At 43.0% G+C, this 13,386-nt stretch overlaps 1 protein-coding gene across 1 annotated transcript in view; it reads right to left on the bottom strand.

Moving 5' to 3' along the window:
- LOC134805166 (protein Jumonji) overlaps positions 1–13,386 on the bottom strand; it is a 64,975-nt gene that overhangs the window by 36,085 nt on the left and 15,504 nt on the right. The window lies entirely within an intron of this gene.

Below are 13,386 nucleotides of genomic sequence, written 5' to 3'. Positions count from 1 at the left end.
TTTTTTCGAAGTGTAGTAGAAATCTGAAAACTAAAAATATAGTCGTAAAGCTACACTTATAAAGTTTAAAAAATATATAGTTTATTATACAAATCTGTTGATAAATGGGAGATAAAAAATAATATTAAGCGTGGGTCAGAGTGATTTCAATGCATGATCGTGCGTGAAGTAGGGGAGGTTTTAACGAATAATTTACATAAAATTTCGTACAAAAAGGTTATTCAAACTTTTTCGCTAGGATCAATATTTAAAAAGGGGACCTTAAAATTTATTGTCTCTCATTAATATTGTTTTTAATAAAAAGGGATTTTTATAGTTTTTCGTAAATAACTCGTAAACGGTAGCCCACAGCAAAAAAATATCTTTTACGTAAATAATCTATTTAAGACTTCTTATAGAATAAGGGTTTTTATAAGAAATCTATAAATTTTAGTAGTCATTCGCAAAAGTCTGAATAACCTGCCTTTACGACTATATTTTTTGTTTTCAGATTTCTGTTACACTATTAGAAAAAAATCGTAAATATAAAAAAAAAACTAAAATACGTTTTTTAGTAAGCTATATTCTTTTTTTTTGTTAGAAAGTGCATTGTTTTTGTTCTAAAAGTCCTCATCCTTAATTTATCCGAAAATGATATATCACATGCCCTAAAAGGTATAGTTTTAGAGAAATGTTGCTCCAAGTGAAGCGCGGCAGCGTCGAACTTCCCCCCTCACCACCACTAAATGAGCGGTGGTTCTCGATGGCTCCCTGTCTGAATCTGCTCAACACCAGCTAAAAATCAACTGTGCCAAGTTTCAGCGCATAGTCACAAAATGCAAGGTGTCGTGCACTATCAAACCAGCTTGGGGCCCGGCCTCATGTCCACGGTGCGGCGCAGGCCACCGTGTAACGGCGCGGTGCAGATCCGTGTACGGCATTATGCCGCGGCACGTTGCCGTGTACGGTGCGACGGCACGGCGCCGTGCCGCGGCACACCGGCAGACGGCGCACCGCTCGGTAGTTATTGTTTTGCTGTTGCATAGTTCTCACGTGCTAATGAATGCACAAAAATGGCTGACAATTTAGATGTCGACTTTTTAATTTCACGAGTGGAAGCTAACAATAACTACGGGGCACCGCCGTCCGCCGGTGTGGCGGCACCGTGCCGCGGCACGACGCCATGCCGCCGCGCCGTGCACGGCACCGTGCCACGGCACGGTGGCGGCGCCGCGCCGTTACACGGCGTGTAAGGGCCCGGCCTCATGTCCGCGGTGCCGTGTACCGTGAGACGGCACGGCGCCGTGCGGTGGCACGGTGCTGTGCACGGTGCCGTGTACGGTGCCGTGCACGGTGCGACGGCACGGTGGCGGCACACCGGTGGACGGCGGTGCCCCGTAGTTATTGTTAGCTTCCACTAGTGAAATTAAAAAGTCGACATGTAAATTGTCAGCCATTTTTGTGCATTAATGCTAATTATGATAATAATGTGATAAATATAATATATTGTGATAATAAGTACCGAGCGGTGCGCCGTCCGCCGGTGTGACGGTGCCGTCGTACCGTGCACGGCATCGTACACGGCACCGTGCCACGGCACCGTGCCGCGGCACAACGCCGTACACGGCACGACGCCGTCGTACAAGTAACGAACCACGTTTTTTTTTATACAGTTGCGAAAAACAACAAGTAAGGAATTCTAAACTTACTTATATTTAGATTTTTTAGGCAAAGCACTCTCATTTGCAATTGCAGCCTTCTCACAAATGTCTGGCGGTGTTAAAAATCAATTTCAAACTCTGATTCACTCATTTTATAAGAACTTAACTTTTTGAAAACTTAAGATTGGAAAACAAAGTCGTAAGTTCGATCTTTAGCAGTGAAAATTTTTGACATTATGAAGAGGTGTTTTTTTTAGCTTTTATTCGACTATTACGAACCCACTTCAATGAAAGTTTTTTTTTCCAAATGCATGTTCTATAAGACATAAACAATTGGCGGCGTGGACATGAGGCCGGGCCCTATAAGTATATACAAGTAACAGACGCTAATTACGATGAAACTTGGAAGACTTTAAAGAATTTTTACGGAAACAAAAGAATAATTGTTAATGCTATTATGAAAAGATCGCAAACTTCTAACCAAATCAAGCCACTTTAGACACAACTACGGAGTGTTTGAACAGTCCTTAGACGGATACTTTAAGGATGCTTACATCCTTAAAGTATACGTTGAATTCTGAGATCCTATGATAGTGCATTTGATTGTATGGAAACTGGATACAGACTCAAGGACTGGGAAGAATATTCCTTGAAGAGTACACCGGATGTCTTACCGAAGTGGTCGGAAATGAGGACTTTTCTTAAAACCAAATTCCGTACTTTGGAATTTATTCACCATACTACTTCGGCCGCTCTTTCAGTTTCTCGACCGGCTACGCAGAAAACCTTTCATTTAACTTCGCCAGCTCCTTTTCAAATAACAAAGGAGCTTGAATACAACACAACCAGCGACTTCAAGTAGAGCATGCATCAAGTCTCATGGTAATGATAATCACACGCTGAGTCACTGTAAGCATTTTGCAAATATGGACGTAACTAAAAGAACTGACTACGTGAAAACAAACAATTTATGTTATAACTGCCTACTCAGCGTCAGTCCGTGTTCAAGTGTCGTTTACCAACATCCTGCCAAATCTGTCACAAACGTCATCATTATCTACTAACCACCACACAAAGAACGAAAATATAAAGGCACATCTTAGTCAGATGGAAGAAAATATTGAGGATGACGTACCAAAAGAGGTAGAAGATGATATCACCGTAGCGACGTACTTTATTACTAAAAAGTCAGATGCTTTATTAGCTACAGCGCTTGTCCTAGTAAAGGGTGAGAAGGGACAAGTGCTCACACTTCGGGCTTCGATTGATCAAGGTTCAGAAGCGAACTTCATCACGGAGAGAGCCGTGCAGATAATGAAACTATACAAGAGATCTGTCAGGGGTTCAGCCAAAGGACTGCAATCAATGAAGACTTCGGTCAACAGTATGCGCTTCAGTCAAGATTTGACACTGATTTCAACCTAAACATCAATGCATTTGTCTTGTCTACTCGAGTAACCACTGAACTCCCATCAAAAACCAAGACTCACCACACTTGGCAGCACCTTCATGGACTCGATCTGGCAGACCCGCACTACCATCAACCAGGTCGAGTAGACATGCTGCTAGGCGTTAAGGTTTATGCACAAATTATAATGAATGGCTTATTCAAGGGTCCTCCAGACTCCCCATGTACAGTCAGCAGCAGAAGTCGCTATACACTCCAGGTGCTCAAAGAGAGGTAAACGTTTAAACTGTCAAAAAGTTGTTGACTGTCATGGTAGTATTTACTTGTGAGCGCTCAACGTGTCACAAATATCTTAACAGTCGCTATTCATTAATTTCTACACTTACAACAAGTCGTTGATACCTTAGCTGTCAAAAAACCACTGGTATCTAAGCGGTCAACATGTCAAATATATCTGAACAATATGGAAAAATAGACGTTTAAAGCATACAAGTATGGTCGAATATTGAATGAAAAATAGCCATGCTAATTTCAGGTTGTTATACAGGGTGATCAATCCAAATGGGTCAGTATGGAGAAGTCAGAAACTATAAGAGATAGCGAAATCTGTTCTTAGGAACCATGGCTTCGATTTTAGATTTAATAATAATGGCATTCAATTTTTTTTTTTTAATCTATCATACATAACCGGGATTCGAACCTGGTCAATATTCTTGTTGTTTGTTTGTATGGCAACTTTTAAACGATGCGTGATAGGTGGGGGGTGCTCGACCAAATATCATAGAGGGCCCCGAGACAAAACAAACTACATTAAAACAAATTCAAAATGGCCGACTTTTTTTTAATTTTTTCAAGTTGGTCCGAGCGCGCTGAGATTTGGCATGCGGCGAGCCTGGGGGCCCAAGATTACCATGTCAAAAAATTTTTTTGGATAAATCCAATATGGCGGCGGACACGGGCAAAGTCAAATTTCCAAGTAGGTTAAGCGAACCCGAAGGGCGAGTTTCAGGCCGGGAGGCCGAAGACCGACCCCGGCGGAGGGCCGAAGGCCCAGAGCCTCCACCCCGACTCCCAAAACGCGACTCCCAATAGGAAAAGTGTTGGGTCGTGTTTAAGCTCCAACTTCCCCCTTTCGTGTGACGCTTCGGGCCTTCGGCCCTACGCGGAGCTCGGCCTTCGTTTACTCGGCTTCGGCCTCGCGTTTTGGGAGTCGGGGTGGAGGCTCCGGGCCTTCGGCCCTCCGCTGGGGTCGGCCTTCGGCCTCCCGGCCTGAAGTTCGCCCTTCGGGCTCGCTTAACCTACTTGGAAATTTGACTCTGCCCGTGTCCGCCACCATTTTGGATTTTTCCAAAAATTTTTTTTTGCCATGGTAATCTTGGGCCCCCAGGCTCGCCACATGCCAAATCTCAGCGCGCTCGGACCAACTTGAAAAAATTAAAAAAAAATCGGCCATTTTGATTTTTTTTTATGTAGTTTGTTTTGTCTCGGGGCCCTCTATGATATTTGGTCGAGCATCCCCCACCTATCATGCATCGTTTAAAAGTTGCCATACAAACAAACAACAAGAATATTGACCAGGTTCGAATCCCGGTTATGTATGATAGATTAAAAAAAAAATTGAATGCCATTATTATTAAATCTAAAATCGAAGCCATGGTTCCTAAGAACAGATTTCGCTATCTCTCATAGTTTCCGACTTCTCCATACTGACCCATTTGGATTGATCACCCTGTATAACAACCTGAAATTAGCATGGCTATTTTTCATTCAATATTCGACCATACTTGTATGCTTTAAACGTCTATTTTTCCATATTGTTCAGATATATTTGACATGTTGACCGCTTAGATACCAGTGGTTTTTTGACAGCTAAGGTATCAACGACTTGTTGTAAGTGTAGAAATTAATGAATAGCGACTGTTAAGATATTTGTGACCCATTTGGATTGATCACCCTGTATATTGACATGTGGGTAGATGAGAAGATCTGCGGGTACCCCCAGTTCGGTTCCAGCTAGCAAGCCAGCACACGTACGTAACATTGTGGCGACGGGATTTAATTCGGGAATACGATAAAAGTGCTTTAAACATAGTGTTTGAATGTTTAAAAGTGTGATTTAAGTGTGATGAATAATATGTCGGTAAAATTTAGTGAATTTCATATGGACAAAGACAATTGGAAAAATTACGTGAATAGGTTCGAATATTGTTTGCTCGCGAATAGTATTCAAACGGACGAGTTAAAAAAAGCGAATTTCTTTGCAGTTTGTGGTCGTGATTTATATGATCTAGTTGAGTCGTTAATTTCACCGAAAAAGATCGCAGACATAACCTATACAACTGTAAAGATCCGCGTTAGGCGATCATTTTAATCCAAAACAAAATGAAATAGTGCAATCGTATAAGTTTCATATGAGGTGTCAATCGAGCAGTGAAAATATAAAAGAGTACGTGGCTAGTTTGCGTAAATTGGCTATAGAGTGCAATTTTACCGATTTGGATCGCACGTTGCGCGACCGGTTAGTATGTGGCATTCGTGATAAAAAGATGCAAAAACAATTGTTGCAGCAGACAACATTAACTTTTGATCAAGCGGTAAAATTGGCGTTAACGGCTGAAACGGCGGACGCCGGAGTGATAGTCATGACGACGCCAGCGACGGTAGCGACCTCTAGCGTGGCGCCTTCTGGTACAGGCGGTGACGAGCCAATGGAGGTTAATAAAATTAAAGACCGTTGGAACCGAGCAAGGATTGTTGGCGGTGTGGCAAAAGGCACGGAAATTTCTGTAGGTTCAGATATAGTCGGTGCTATGTGTGTAAAAAACAGGGCCATATTGCAGAGGTATGTTCGGATACACGGGACAAAAGTAAGTCAAAAGAATCAAGTCGGTTGAATGGATTGTATGAGGATGTTTTGTGTAATTTAGTGTCGAACAAAGTGGATCCTTTTTATGCAAACGTGGAATTAAATGGTCGACTAGTAAAGTTGGAAGTCGATTGTGGAGTGGCATTTACTATGTTGAGAGAAAGTACAGCGAGGAAAATTTGGAATGGGAACTTGCCAAGGTTGGATGCGTCAAGAGTTAGGTTAACAACCTGGACTAAGAGCCAGGTAGAGTTGTTAGGAGAAGCGGCAGTTGATGTAAGGTTTAAAAATATACATAAAAAATTAAACTTGCTGATCGCGAGAGGTAACGGGCCAGATTTGTTGGGCCGTGATTGGTTTCCAGAGTTAAATATAGATATTCAGGGAATATATAACATGAAATTGGAGGATGAAGATATAGATACTTTATTGGAAAAATATAAAGAAGTTTATCAGTCTGGTTTAGGAAAGTACACCGGCCCAGTAGTAACCATACCTTTGAAACCCGAGGCGAAACCAAAGTTTTAGAAGTGTAGGCCTGTGGCATTTGCAATTAAAGAGAGAGTGTTACAAGAGATTGACAGATTAGTTGCAGAGTTGGGTATGTTTTGGAACCTGTCAGTCATTCTGAGTTTGCCAGTCCTATAGTACCTATCATTAAGAAGAATGGGAAAGTCAGGCTTTGTGGGGATTACAGGGCCACAGTGAATATGGCTACTGAGACTGATACTTACCCTCTGCCAACTTTAAATGAAGCTTTTGCGGTTTTGCATGGAGGAGTTATTTTCAGTAAGATAGATTTAGAGCAAGCTTACACCCAGGTCGTAGTTGATGAACCAACTTCAAAATTACTTACTTTAAATACTCCTAAAGGATTATTTCGGTGTAAAAGATTAGCATTTGGGGTTAAAGCCTGTCCTGGAATTTTTCAGCGCATGATGAGCAACTTATTGGCAGGCGTATCAGGAGCAGCGGTACTGCTGGGTGATATTGTGGTCACCGGATGCACAATACAAGAACACAGTGACAGACTTCAACGCATCTTACAGATCCTTAAGGAAGCCGGGCTGAGAGTCAACAAGGAGAAGTGCAAGTTTGGGAAGGCAAGTGTGGAGTTTCTAGGCCATGTGATTGATGCCAATGGGCTGCATCCTTGTGGAGACAAGATCAAGGCTATAATGGAGACGCCAGCACCAAAAAATGTAAAGGAGTTGCAGGCTTTTCTTGGTTTATTGAATTTTTATGACAGATTTATAGCACAGAAAGCAACTGTAGCAGAACCACTGTGCAAGTTATTGTTGAAAGGAGCCAAATGGGTATGGACACCAAATTGCCAACAAGCTTTTAGTCTCTTAAAAAGAATGTTGACTACCGGGAACACATTAGTACATTATGATTTAAAGAAACCAGTGGTTATTACATGTGATGCTTCGCAGTACGGTCTTGGTGCGGTTCTGGAACACAGGATGGAGGACGGTTCTTTGAGACCAATCATGTTTGCTTCCAGGACAATGAGCTCTCATGAACGAAATTATTCGCAGATTGATAAAGAGGCTGCTGCCATTATTTTTGCAGTACAGAAATTTTACTCATATATTTTTGGCCGTAAGATAGTCATTCAGACGGACCATAAACCACTTTTGGGTATATTTGACCCAAAGAAGCCAATACCTAATGTGATATCACCCAGGATGTTAAGATGGGCTTTATTGTTAAACTCGTACGATTACGAGTTACAATATGTTGAAGGGAAAAAAATTGGGAATGCTGATGCCCTAAGTAGATGGCCCGGTCCTGAAAGCAGTGGAATAGAAGAAGCGCTGCAAGAGGTGAATGTTTTGTTGCTCAATGAGACACCAGTTGAGTTACAGATGACGGCTAAGGATGTGGCTAAATTGAGTAAGACCGATGGTATATTAGCAAAGGTGATGTTCTGGATTAGGAATGGTTGGCCAAGTACAGTAGAAGATAAATATAGAGATTATTATGTAAGACGGGATGAATTAACAGAATATAATGACTGTATATTGTGGGGAGGTAGAGTAATTGTGCCTCTGAAGCTACGTGAAAGCGTTCTTAAAGAGCTCCATAGCAATCATGATGGTATAGTCATCACTAAAGCAATAGCAAGGAGTTACTTTTGGTGGCCTGGTCTCGACAGAGATATAGAGAGCTTGATACATAATTGCCAAACTTGTAGAGAAGTAAGGAATATGCCAGCCAAAGTGACTCACAGATGGATTACCCCACCAAAGGCTTGGTCCCGGCTGCATATTGATTTTGCAGGGCCTTTCATGGGCAAAGTTTTCTTAATATTAATTGACTCATACTCAAAATGGCCGGAGGTCAAAATAGTTAATGAGCAAAGTTCAAGTATGGTAATTAATAAGTTAGATGAGATATTTGCTGAACAAGGGCTGCCAGACACCATAGTGAGCGATAACGGAAAAGCGTTTGCGTCAGAAGAGATAAGTCAATATTTTAAACAGAATGGTATTAGACATATACTGGTACCCCCATATCATCCTGCGTCCAATGGACAGGCGGAGAGAACGGTACAGACAATAAAATTGAAGTTAAAAAAGATGTCACATCTCCCATGGTCAACCAGACTGCAAAAGATATTGTATGGGTTGCGGACAACACCTAGTTCTGTCACCGGTAAGACACCCGCGGAACTCCTGAACAATAGACGTTTCCGAACTAAATTTGATAGGCTTCACCCCCTTTCAATTCAAGAAAAGGAGGCAGAAGATATCCAGGAAAATGAAACAAAACGTGTGAGAGAATTTAGAGTGGGAGAGACAGTTTGTTTCAGGAACTATAGAACTGGGCCTAGATGGTTAGAAGGAACAATAGTCAAAAGGATTGGAGTGTTAAGATATAAAATTAAACAAGGAAATAAATTATTTATTAGACATGTAAATCAGATGCTTGGTTTTAGTAGAAGTGGCACAGAAGAAGAAACACAAGTTGAAATCAAGGCAAGACCATCAAGTAATAGTAAAGAAGTTCAACAAGGGGAAGAAGAAATAGAAGATGAGGGTTTTGGCACAATAAGAATCCCTCCACCGAGTCAGTGGGCAGAGATGATTGGTGTGAAAGGCCCAGAAGAGTGTTTAGTACGGGATTCGGATGATACAGTGCCTAGAAATGAACCGAACAGTAACAAGCGATCCCGGTCGAGTGAAAGCCCACCATCCAACAGACCATCCTTGAAAAAGATAGCTCTCCAAGAATATGGTAGTTCAGACATTGAGTCTGATAGTGGAGATGATGAACATTATAGTGCAGATAGCCAATAGTTAAATATAAAGCATGTTAGGGTATAAGTGAACAATATAGTTTAAGTGCATAAACAGTGTAGTTCAAATCTGACTTTAAATATTGAATTCTAAAATGTAGTGAAGTGTCATCTATCCAGAGGGAAAGGCATGTTATATATTGACATGTGGGTAGATGAGAAGATCTGCGGGTACCCCCAGTTCGGTTCCAGCTAGCAAGCCAGCACACGTACGTAACACAGGTAAAGCGTTTTGACAATCATCGAAAGCAATACAGTCTTGTCATCACATACATCTATCTCACGTTTTGCTCTTCAACCATTTGACAGGGGCCTCTCGGTCAACTTACTGCAAACTATTTCTTTTAGCAGAATCGTCAAAACGAATGACACAATAGCGAAAGCTAACTGAAGCCGAATTTAGAGCCAATTGTCGAGGTGGTCTCAGTAACAGGCGCTTGCTTTTCAAAGCAGAGACCGCGGGTTCAAATCTCACTCGCACGCACCTAGAGATTACAGCTTTTTTTTTGGTTTCATTTCTATTATTAATTTGTGTCTTCTGGTATTAGTTTTATAATTTCGCATTAGTTTATATAATTTTTAGGGTTCCGTACCCAAAGGGTAAAAACGGGACCCTATTACTAAGACTCCGCTGTCCGTCCGTCCTTCCGTCTGTCACCAGGCTGTATCTCATGAACCGTGATAGCTAGGCAGTTGAAATTTTCACAGATGATGTATTTCTGTTGCCGCTATAACAACAAATACTAAAAAGTACGGAACCCTCGGTGGGCGAGTCCGACTCGCACTTGTCCGGTTTTTGAAGATATGTCACATGTAGCGTATGTACGACTTTCTAACAGGACGTTGTAGGTTTGAACCCGCAGTGGGCGTCCCTTAGATTACTCCTGTGCGGAATGCCATTTGATGTTTACTGGTAGGTTATACTAACAATAAGTTCAAAGATATATATGACTCCGTATACTCTGTCCTCTCTGCTAAGTTGTAAAAACAAAATTGGTCATTCCTATGGTCAACAGTTAGGATATTACGTATATGCATGGCAGTGATGTTTTTATCGCATACATCTATAGAAGAGGAGGCACCGTTCTTGCGGATCATGAGTCCCACCAACAACATAAAGAGAGGAGTCATAGTTGGATATGTTTAACACCTTTACTGCCCGTGCTCCTCACGTGGGGCCACGGCTAGCCTCTATTACAAAGCCATAAGGTTTACATGTCAGATTGGGACAGTGAACGTGTTACGTTTCAATTCAATTATTTTCTCCTTCTTTGATCGATTTGGATCGATTCGATTCGATCGATTCGTATTTTAGTACTATATAGTATATTTTAGTACAATAAGCGGGCTAAATAAATATATTAACATATATATGCTCTACGGTTTGGAAGAAGGCCGCCTATGACAGAAAATAAAAAACCGATCATTCTCGTATAACCTACTTATATGCAGGACACGTCGACCTCGCACTACTTCAAGAACCTTGGGTGCGGAACTCAACCATACTAGGACTGAACTCGGTTGGTAAAGTTTTATACAATACTAACGGAATTAAGCCTAGGGCTTGCATTGCTTTTGGCAAGAACATTGACTTTTTACCTGTTCCAGAGTTATGCACAGACGACCTGGTAGCAGCGTATGTAAATTTCAAGGGATGGAGCGGGCAGAGAGTTATACTCTGTTCGGCATACCTCCCTGGAGATAGGAACGACCCCTCTGCGGAACTCACAACCGTGGCCGACTATGCCCGCAAACACAACGCAGAAATACTGGTGGGATGTGATGCCAACGCCCACCACACCAACTGGGGGAGCACCGACATCAATGATAGGGGTGAGTTACTACATGACTTTCTTCTATGCAATAACTTCCAAATTCTAAACATAGGATGTTCACCCACCTTTGTCACTAGGGTTAGGAAGGAGGTTTTGGACTTGACTTTTGCATCTTCAAATCTAGCCAGGCATATTCAGAACTGGAGGGTAAGTGATGTAGAATCGCTGTCAGATCATAAGCACATCTGTTTTAATATATCTTTTTCTCTCAGCGTTCAAACGGTCATCTTCAGGGATCCCCGGAGGACTGACTGGGAAGGCTACAGGAGCTGCCTAGAACGTAATCTGGAATCCGCAGGGAAGGTAATCAAAACGCGGGAGAGTTTAGAACTTGCGGTAGAGGTGGTCTCAAATGGCATTGTAAGTGCCTTTGAAGAAAACTGTGCTCCCAAGGTCAAATCTACTAAACGTGTGGTCCCGTGGTGGAACTCCAACCTTAGGAGGCTCAGGGACAAAACACGCAAGTTATTCAATAGGGCTAAGAGGACAGGGGAGTGGGAGGTCTATCGGAAAGCCCTAAATGAATACAGTAAAGAGATTAGGAAAGCTAAGAGAGCGTCATGGAGGAGGTTCTGCGAGGAAATTGAAAATACGCCTCAAGGAGCGAGACTCCACAGGATACTCTCCAAAGCTAGAAGCAATCAAGTAGGCCTTCTCAGGAGGCATGATGGCTCCTTCACTGCTAGTGAGACGGAGACTTTGGAGCTCTTAGCTGAAACTCACTTCCCAGGGGCAGGACAGTCGCACCAGTCCCAGGTGGTCAGAGGCCTGCACAGGCCTCGCCCGGAGGACTGGAGGCAGGCTGCCCTCGTCATAAGGCCCGGGATAGTGAAGTGGGCTATAAACTCCTTTAAACCTTACAAGACGTGCGGCCTGGACGGAGTAAGCCCTGTGCTAATGCAGCGAGGAGCTGAAGTCCTAATCCCGCATTTGGTTAGAATCTTCAGAGCTAGTTATGCCTGGGGACACTTACCAGAACAGTGGAACAAGGTCAAGGTATTATTTATACCGAAGGCTGGGAGGAAGGATTATGCTTTAGCCAAGTCCTTCAGACCGATCAGTCTCTCCTCGTTCCTCCTTAAAACCTTGGAAAAGGTAATCGATAAGTATATCAGGGAGAGCTGTCTTCTGAGAAAACCCATACACGACAGTCAACATGCTTACCGCAGGGGCAGATCTACAGAGACTGCCTTGCTGGAGCTAGTTGACAGAGTGGAAAGGGCCTTGGAAGACAAGGACATAGCCATGTCGGCCTTCCTAGATATTGAGGGCGCTTTTGATAATACACCCATTCGGACACTGGTGGAAGGGCTTAGGGCCAAGGAGGTGGATTCCACCACTATCCGCTGGGTGCAAAGCATGCTCTCAAGCAGAGTGGTTAGGCTAGACTTGCTTAACACTACTCTCGAAGTGGCCACTGTGAGAGGCTGCCCGCAGGGAGGTGTCCTATCTCCCTTGCTCTGGACTCTCGCGGTGGATGGACTTCTGCACAAGATGGCGGAACTCCGAATCGACACTCAGGGGTACGCAGACGACCTTGTTGTGACGGTGAGGGGCAACTGCCAAAGTACTTTATCAGACCTTATGCAGAGGGCTCTCAACACCATAAATACATGGTGCGGAGAGAATGAATTGTCTATCAATGCAGATAAGACAATTATAGTACCATTCACGAACAAGAGGAAACTGGACAAACTTAAACCACTTGTCATGAATGGTAAAACTATTCCGTTCTCAACAGAGGTCAAATATCTGGGGGTAACACTGGACCAGAAACTGACCTGGAACAAGCATGTGGACGGAACCATACAAAAGGCTAAATCAGCCTTGGCAATATGCTGTCGTTTGGCAGGCAACAGATGAGGTCTAAAACCCAAAATTGCCTTATGGCTGTACACATCCATAGTGAGGCCGATAGTGTCTTACGCCTCTGTAGCATGGTACAGGAAAACGACGCAGAAGGTAACAGTGATGAAGCTTGGCAGCCTTCAAAGAACTGCCTGTGTCATCGTCACTGGGGCCATGTCATCCTCCCCGACGGCAGCCCTAGAAGCCATACTAAATCTACCACCCCTCCACTTGCATCTAGAATTGGAGGCGAGATCTAGTATGTTTAGAATAGCGGGCGTGAGGAGAGGTAATTGGTTATCGCAAACTCTGAGACTGTTTAATGAATCAGTGTACGATATTCCTGTTCTTGGGATGCCAACCGACACTATGTCACCCAAATTTTGTCCACTCAAACTTTACTCAGTGGAAATCCCCAAACGGGAGGACTGGTCAAACAGTCAAATTAAGTGGAAAGAAGGAAGCCTGAGGTGGTACACTGATGG

Source organism: Cydia splendana, chromosome Z (assembly GCF_910591565.1).
Source record: "Cydia splendana chromosome Z, ilCydSple1.2, whole genome shotgun sequence".
NCBI lineage: Eukaryota > Metazoa > Arthropoda > Insecta > Lepidoptera > Tortricidae > Cydia > Cydia splendana.
This window is presented reverse-complemented; position numbering and strand designations above follow the sequence as displayed.